The sequence below is a fragment of the Carcharhinus amblyrhynchos genome, chromosome 13 (genome assembly GCF_965287045.1).
Source record: "Carcharhinus amblyrhynchos chromosome 13, sCarAmb.v2.hapA, whole genome shotgun sequence".
In the NCBI taxonomy this organism is placed as follows: Eukaryota; Metazoa; Chordata; class Chondrichthyes; order Carcharhiniformes; family Carcharhinidae; genus Carcharhinus; species Carcharhinus amblyrhynchos.
The window spans coordinates 73,092,613-73,102,227 of record NC_137336.1 but is presented as its reverse complement, the minus strand read 5'-3'; positions in this window follow the sequence as shown (position 1 = coordinate 73,102,227).

Here is a 9,615-nt window from a genome sequence, read left to right as displayed (position 1 = left end):
CGCAAAAGTATTTTCACCAGCTAACATCGTCTTTTAAGTTTCCGCATTCACAGTTAGAGTGTGCCTTTGGACAAAATGAGAGGAGACAGCCAGATCCTGACCAAAACACTGGCTTCATTGGACCGAAGTTAGGAGATCTAGTACTAGTAAAGAGCTGGGATCGACCCCAGCTTGACCCACTGTGGAAATGACCCTTCCAAGTTCTCCTCCAGGCTCCAACTGCAATCAAAGGTTCAAGGACAACTTCGCTGGATACACCTGAGTGGATGTAAACAGTGGACACCAGTGCCTACCGATGAACCATGAATTTTATTCCCATCATCATCAGCCTTTCGGCTATCACTCTGGTACGAGGACGACCAATCAAAAGGAAAATAATTCTGGGAAATGGACCAACCAATGGACATTTGCACTCAAATACCTTTCTGTGCATGTCTTATCTGTATGCATTGCAGGGAAAAAATAATAAGTGTTGGGTATGTTCACATATTCCTACCCTTATCAAAGGAGGGATCTCATTGTTCCCCATCCCCTTTTCCACGCAGGAAACTATAGGATGGATTTTGCATCAAAACAGTACTAAATGTGGGAGACGAAGTGGGTCTCAGACTGTCGGAGGTAAATACCAATTACACATTACGGGTGACATTTCTACTCTGAAAACTGCTAGATATAACCTGACATCCTTTATTCATAGCTTCAAACTCAAACACAACAGGTCCGACTCCCCACTCCATTTTGTTGCCATGAATCAGCAAAATGGATTCTTATGTATCCTTAGAATTGGGACAAAGTCAGTAGTCCGTAGTAGCTGTACCCAGACTTTCAATGTCATTGAGGGTCACTAAAGTGACGTGCTGAAAATTGAGTGCCCGAACGGTACTGCTCAACTAAGGATAGATGCCGAACTACTGAGCGACGTGATTACGTATAATGGTACCTATTTGTCTGCGGAAACAACGCCTATTCATGGCTCCCTTTGGACTGGGCAGGATCTTGCTATCTAGCCTATGTGTTCCCCTATATCCGGCATTTTGACTCCCTACGCCTCCACCCCAAGATACACCTTTTGAAATCAAAACGGATTGTCATAGAAACCCAGCGATTTTGGATGATAGCCTTTCCTCCCTGCAGTACAGCCAAAGCTTCTCGAGAACTGATCAACATGGACTCAGCTCTCGAGAAAATAGTCAATAGCATAGCAGGCGGTCTGGAAAGTATAGTCATGGTGATGTCTGCGGTATTGGCAGAAGTGATTGCCATCCGAACGGTAGCCCTTCAAAACCGAATGACTTTGAACTATTTACTAGCTGAATCTGAAGGTGCATGCACTCTCGTGGGAAGAGAGTGTTGCACCTATATCCCCGATTCCTCCGAAAATATAACAAGACTAGCCTATCACATTAGGCAGACAGCAAATAAGATGAGAACAGAGGGACAAAAACCATTACAACACCCCTGGTTGGTGGTCGCTTGGTAACATATTGGAAGACGGGGGAGGGATGATAGTAAACCTAAGAATCAATATCTTGGTCGTGTTGGTCATTTTGTTTCTTCTCAAATGCTTACGTAATTATTTGTCCCGTTTTCCATCCGTCCCCTGTAAAACGATTTAAGATTTAATTATCATGGAATGATAAGAGGATGGAATGAGATATTAAAGAGTTAACGCCCACTGTAGACGGCGAAGTGAACTACTGAGCTTGCAATAACGGCAGAGAAACAGCTCATGGGAACAAACTGACAAGACAGGTCAACTACAAGTTCCAGCTTGCTGATCCCGGCTGGGGTGCGAGCCTAGTTGAGTACGCAATAATGTTCTCTTTTGCGCTAACAAATGGCGTATCCTCAAGATGTGATGTTCTGATGAGTGGGGGTTGTACGTTCTAAATGCGTATTTTAATAGTATGTCCTTTCTGATGCAAGGATTCCTGTACTACTCATTTTGATTTAATCGGGTGTTTGTACTTACGAAGAACAAAGAACAAAAAACAACACAGCACGGGAAACAGGTCCTTTGGCCCAACGAGCCCGCGCCGCCAATTTAACATTGTGAGTGCCGTCCTATACCTATGACCTTTGTCTACGCCTATTGGGAAACATTGAGGGAAGACTAATTTAGGGACAATTTGTTCCACCAATCAGCCTAAGAACACGTTTTTGGGGTGTGGGAGGAAACCAGAGCACCCAGAAAAAACCCACGCAATCACGGGGAGAATGTGCAAACTCCCGCAGACACTGGCCCAAATCCATGCATCTGCCCAACAAACAGTGATAGTCACTGAGCTGATATGTTGCCCGTCCGATGGTCCAGTTTAAGCGTACACTGATGACGTGAAGCACGAGGCAACTCTCAAAGTAACATCCAAGAGCAGTCCTCGCACGACCCACCGCGTGTATGGCTCATGTTGGACAACAAGGCGGACCGAATCACCTGTGAAGTAAAAGAAAAAACATCAATAAACATGCACAACTTATACAGACATTTACGGAATCGCCAGAAGCTCAGAAGTAAGACATGTGAACCTTGAAATATGTTGGAAGGTCCGTAGGAATCAATTGATTCCCAGGGACGTCCCAAGGCTCTTGATCTTTATTTAGAACAGTCTCCTGTATCCCTCTATCTCTCGTCGACTCATGTGCCTATCTAAGTGTACCTTAAGCAACTCTAGCGTGCCCACTTCCACCATCCTACTTTGCAGTCCATTCCAGGCCCCTACCACCCTCTGTGTGAAAAACCTCCCTCTAACATCCGAATTATACCTCGCCCCCCTCACCCGAAGCCCGTGGCCCCTCTTAATTTTTGTATCCAACCTAGGAAAAAGCTTACCACTACTCAGTCTATCTATACCCTTCATAATCGTATACACATTTATTAGATCTCCCCTCATTTTCCGCCTTTCTAAGGAGAACAGCCCCAATTTGCCCAATCTCTCCTCATAGCTCAGTCCTTCCATACCAGGCAGCATCCTGGTAAACCTCCTCTGCACTCTCTCCAGGGTCTCCACGTCCTTTTGGTAGTAAGGCCACCAGAACTTAAGTCTAGACATTTTTGATTGAACCAGATGGTGTGTATTTAAGTCTTGTTTGAAATAGCATTTACCTGATGAGATTGTAAACTGTAGATAAGGGGTCAGCCTCGTTGCTTCGTGTGACTTTTTTACTAACTGGCATCCTGCACTGAGTGGAGGCTAAGTAGTAAAGGCTAGCCAGCCTGCATATATAGGACAAATAACCAACTTTGATTCTGACAATTGTTGGCGTTTGCCTTTATATCATAGACGGAAGAATATCGCGACAAACAAACTTGACAAATGGATAAGTGAGAATTTACCATCCACTGTCCACACACCCACCCGCTATTCCTCGGAAAGATTCATTTCCAACGTCTGTAGAACAGAAAGCGCGAGGAGTGAAATAAATCCTGTTAGCATAAACAAACGGGAAAAGAATGTTCGCCTTCATTTCAAAGGGAATGGGATATTGAATTAAGGAATCTTGCTAAAATTGTACAATATAGCAGTTAAAGCACACCCGGAATACTGTGAACTGTTTTCGTTCCAACATTTACGAAATAACGTACTGACAATAAAGGCAGTCCAGAGAAGTTTCAACAGGTACATCCCCGGGTATCGAAGGGTTTCCTTATGAGACTAGGTTGGACGTGTATTCATTTGAGTTTAAACAAATGACAAGCGACTCACGAGAAATGGGATTCTGAGGTGTCTTGATATCGTAAATGTTGAGCAGTTGTTCATCTGGTGGGAGAGTCCAGGTCCAGTAACCATAATCTTCCAGTAAGGGGTCACCCATCCAAGACAGAAATGAGGGGGAATGTATTCTCTCAGAGGATAGTGAATCTGTAGATTTTTATTACGCAGAGAGGTGCAGAAGATGGGTAGTTAAGTGATTTCAAGGCTGCGTTAGACAGAATTTAACCAATAAGGATAAGGATAAGGTGAAAAAGTGGAGCTGAGAATTATCAAATCAGATTAGTCATGAATGTTCGTTGGACCCGATGGGCCGGATCCGTCCTTCTGTTTCTACGTTTTAAGATTTCTGTTTCAGAGATGTTTTTATGTTCGAGAAGCCGGTGAGAAAATTCCTGAGGAACACAAGAAAGTTATATTTTATGCGCAAAACGCCTTCACCAGGAAGGCGTAAGACAAATATTTGAACCTTTTAATTATTTCAGGAATTTTGGGGAAAATTCTGTTGCACTTGCCAAACCTTCACAGGATCTGATTAAGGGAGGAAAGGCTAGGGTGGCAGAATAATTTAGCACCATTGCAATTTCTCGATTCCCTTTTATAGATTCTACTGACTCTTCCCAGAAAGGACCTTTTTTTTTCCAGCATCAGGAAACAAAGGTCAGGTAGATATGGGCATGTGGAACACTGGAGACGTATTGAAAGTGGTTTTTCCCATGGTTCAGTTTTGGGACCGTTGCTTTTTCTGTGTATGTGAACAACTTAGAGATGAGTAGCAGTGACACACACACACACAAACACACACACACACACACGCAGACACACATACACACAAAGAAATTCGCACACACACGCACACACACACATACAGATGTGCTCACGTGTGCACAGGCATATTTAAACAAACACAGAGAGAGTCTGTGATCGAGACATAGAGGGAGTAAAAGACAGAGGGAAGGATAGCAAAGCGGTGAGCGTCACACACAGAGAGAGGAAGCGATTGAGATAGAGAGTATAAGGCAGCGTTCTTGCGACGCAGCGTGCAGTGACCTTGAATGCACCACACAGAGCCACATAACCTACGAAACTAAAGCAGAAGTAGGCCACTCAGCCTTTTGAATCTTGGGTAAAAGTAATCCGGAAGAAAACCCTTAGCCATGTTAATATAGTCATGTTTTCCAACGTACCCCGCACATTAATGTCCACCTGATCAATTAATGTAACCATCCACTTTTACTCCTGCCAATATTTTATTATCAGCCTCTCCCTTAATAAGTACAGGTGGGAGCATTTGTTAAATATTCTAACCGTGAACTCGGTTTTGACTGAGATATTATGTTCATTCTACCTAATTAAGAGGCGCTTTTAAAAACCTGTCTACTCGTCACATGCCACTAGAATTCTTTGTTGTGGGAATGTCCCCTCTATTCTCACCTTCACGTTTAGCTAGTCATATGTTGCCCTTAATTTACTCCCTCCAGTTATTGTTTGCGGACTGGGTCTCGCTTGGTCAATTCATCTGACACCAACCACACATGTTTGCTCTTTTTTCCTTCCGCATTCGCTCTTGCCAATGTAAAACAAAAAGCCATCAACTTCAATGAACGTCATTACTATTGTGAATTGGAATGAACCTAGGCCTTCGGTGAAATAGGTCATCCTTCAAGATGACCCATTGAGCTGCTAGTCTTTTGCAACTAAAGCCGGGTCCTGGTCTCCCATGACTACGCCTACGCCGATCGTCAACACTTAGTCTTCTTCAAACTTACCAGTTCAATTTTGGCCTGTCCGTTTCACCTTTCCATTATCTGTCAGAGTATTATTATGCGATGGTAAGACTCGTCCTTGGTCATCTTATTGCCACAGTATCAGATCCATCATTGCTTGCCTGCCATTCGATAATGAACATGTCAACCAAGGACGACCCCCACAGCATAATTTATAAATGATTCTCCCCTTCTCTCGCTGGCTCTGCTACTACGCACCTCGATACATGTAGCAATGGCAGTCCAGAGCTTAAAATGAAAATGAGATGGGACAGAAATAAAGTCATTTACTAATAAAGCAATTATGATGTGAGTAATAACTTCTCACATGTAAGTGATTCGGATGTGCTCTGCCTGCGAGTGTAGTGGAAGCAGGTTCAACTGAGTTATTTAAGAGGACAGTAGGCGATTAAATGAATAGAAATAACGGACAGGGCTACGTTGAAAGGCAGGGGAATGACAGTAAGTCACGATGCTCCTTTGGAAAGCTGGTGCAGGCATAATGTTCTTCTACGCTATAATAATCCTGTAAGTCTGTGATTCTGTCATATTATCTTGTACATCTCTATGATCTCCATGCAAATATATTTCTTTTATACGGCCCCATTATTTGAAAGCCGATCACATATCTCCAGTATATTGGGGATACCCGTTTTGCTTCTCTGCTCCGATTAAATTGAAACATCATTTTGCCCTCGGCATAATTCTCATTCCGAACGTACATTTCTTGAACATAAACATCTGATTTCCAGCATCTGCAATATGTAACATTGATGTAAATATTTAATGTAACTCTATTTTAAATACAACAAAATTCCTCATCTCCAATAAGAGAGGCTCTAATCACTGCCCCTTGTCATTCAATGGCATTTCTGTCGGTGAATCGCACACTATCAACATCCTGGAGGTTATCATAGATCAGTAATTGAATTGGACCATCCTCGTAAATATTATGACTGGCGGAGCAGGTCAAAACTACAGCGGATAACTCAGCTCCTGAGTCTGTGGTGTGAAAGGAAACTTCCCACCTGCTTGGATGAGCACAGCTCCATAACATTCAAGAAGTTCGTCATCATCCAGGACAATACAGTCTGCCTGATGGCTACCCCCTGCCATAACTATTCAATCCCACCACCAATGTCGCAGAGTAGCAGCCTTGTGTACCAATTACAAGATGCAATTCACCGAAGTTCCTTGGACAGCACCTTTCAAATCTACAGCTACTGACATCTAGAAGGACAAGCGCAGCAGATAACTGGAAAAAAAAATCACCTGGAAGGCCCACTTCAACTAATTATTCATTCAGACTTGGAGATGTATGTCATTCTTTCACCGTCTCTGAGTCAAAGTCCTGAACTCGCTCCCTTGCTGGACTGCGGACGTACCTAAACATCAGGGACTTCAGCGGTTCAAGAAGCAGTTCGTGCTAGGCAATAAATCCTCGTCTAACTAGCGACGCCAGCATCCCGATAAACAATTATCTGGAAGATATTTTGAATTGACTTCTGAGCGTTGCGAACATCCAAAGATTTCTACGTGAGCTCTCCTGTGAGATTGAATATCTGACTTCTAGGGACGCAATTCCTTCATCATAAAATGCGCCAGCTTCATTAACGTGGGCCCTTTCCCCTCGCCCTGGCCCCTGAATGATGTCTTCGTTTTCGATCCTCCCTTCATGCTTTCGGTGCTCTTCAAATCACTTCAATTTCCATTGATCCGATTCCACATTTTCATCGCCCTTCCTGCTCTATATTTACAGTCAAATCCGACCTTTCCCTTGCAGCCCTTAAATGAACGGTCTCGACAAAGGACACGGTTTTCATTCTTCTTCTGACAATTAACTGCACTTAGAAATTGGCAAGATGAAGAGCCCTTCTAGAAATAAGTAACTAATAGAGACAGTAGATGCAGGTAAGATATCCTGTTCAGTGGCGGAGTCCAGAGCCAGGAGATATAAGGGGAAGCAATTCTGGACTGAAGTGAGGAGACCTTCCTTTACTCACAGGACTTTGATACCCAGAGTGCTGTGGAAGCTAAGTCATTGAATAAGTTGAAGGTAGTGTTTGATAGATTTCTGATTAACAGTAAGGTAAGGGGTTATGTGGATAATTTGCATATAAAAGGGATTGAAGTGTCTGATCAGCCATGATGATATTGAATGGTAGAGCAGTTTTGACCCGAAAGATGGGGGGGCGGGGGAGCGGGGGTAGAGCAGCTTTGACGAGCTGAATGGTTACTCCTATCCCTATGTTCTTAGCCCTTCCATCACTTCAACTTTATCGTTGTTAAAGTGTGCTCCTGCACAGGCAGCACTCATTCACCCCTTTCTGACTCTTTTCCAGTCTTTGCCTTTTCAACAAGAAGCATTAGAGTATCATTTGGATTACTCACACTTTCCAACAACGCTCACTCTGTATTTCCGCCTTCTTAATTTGCTGCAGCCCTTTCTCTCAGATTTGAGCTCAACATGGTCATCAATCCTGATTTAAAAGCAGGATGTGTTTTTGTTCCCAAACGAACTGAACGTTGTTTATCAGATGTGAATATCGAACTTTCGACATTTCCTCCAGACTCTTGATGGACAATGGCCCAGAACAGAACATCAAAATGTTTATTTACAGGACTTTACCTGACCCCATCCTGTCCTGAGATATTCACTCATGGCTTACGAATTCAGAATGGTTGCGGTCCACTTAGCCGTTGAGCCTGTTAAATCATGCATTATGCATATGGATGATCTAATTCACACCTCAATATCAAATTGTTGCCTGCCGCCGATAGGCATCTGCTACCTTGCTTATTAATAATCTAACCATTTCTACCTTCAACGTATTCAAAAGACTCCATCTAATACACCTTTTCAGGAAGACAATTCCAAAGTCTCAAAAAATCACGAAGGCAGACCGTTTCTCCTCATCTGTCATAAGTGGGCAACTCCTTGTTCCTGAAGTGCATTGGACCATGGCCATCGGAACCAGGAACAATACAATCATACTACCCTTTCAAGATTGAGAGATAGGATTTTTATGGTTGACACATCTGTTCAAATTGTTTCTTGCCACTGTACAGGGTTGAGGTTCCACTCGTTCCAAGTCTTATCACACCTAACAGTCCTCAAGGTTATTTTGAATGTGGCTTATCCATTTCCTGCCGCTATATAGAATTTCAGGGGCTACAACTTCTCTCTCCGTAGAGGAATGGACCACTTCAAGGCAATTGTGATACAATAACCACTTGTGCTATCTTGTACTCCTCACTGTCAAGATCATCAGTCAGAACAGGAAATCCCGATCACGAGCTTAGCTATCTGGAAGTAGCTCCGAAACAGTTTAGCCCGGAAGGCAGTGCAAATTACCAAAATTGCAAAAAAAATATGGTCAATGCAGCGTTCGAGACCTACTACTGAAAATGTATATATTTGGTCATATTGGTGGAAAATATTATTTTACTGGCAGTAAAATTGATATTCGAAGATTCAACAAAAAACATGTCATTAAGTTTATCGCAAGTAGAACATCGATACTATGATTATTACCTTACATTTCATCTCTATGTATGAATATTGCAGTTTTATGATTATGGTGGGCTCCAGTGATTATAAATCCAATTTCAACTTTTGAACTATTAGCTGCAATAATGAAAACTGAGAAGGCAACCAATATTGACAACAAACTAAACTTACCCGTTCGTTATTGCACCTGTCATTAAAGAATGGCCACCAACAACTGATTGACAAACATTGAACAAAAAACAACTTCTCTGCCTCTTGATTATGTTGAAACATTATATTCATTCAATGTTCTTTTTTTCGAGTGGAAAGGTTTCATATGAAGCACTGAAGACCGAAGCTGACAATCAAAAGAAACTTTGAGAAAATAGGACAGAAAAAAACAGAAAGAAGTCAATAAAAAAATCAGTGCAGAATAATTAGACTTTGGTGCACAGTGCTGTCCCATCCAAGCAGAGGGCAAGGGTTGTAACAAAGCTGCCCATGTTCCGTTACAAGGGTTCCATAGGTCAAGGAATCCCACTTGGCAGACCTTCTGTAACTGAGCACAATATTAATTTCTAATCAACTTTCCCAAAATCTTCTTGCACATCTGTGTTAGGGTTGAGTTTGTAACAATTAGTTAGACATC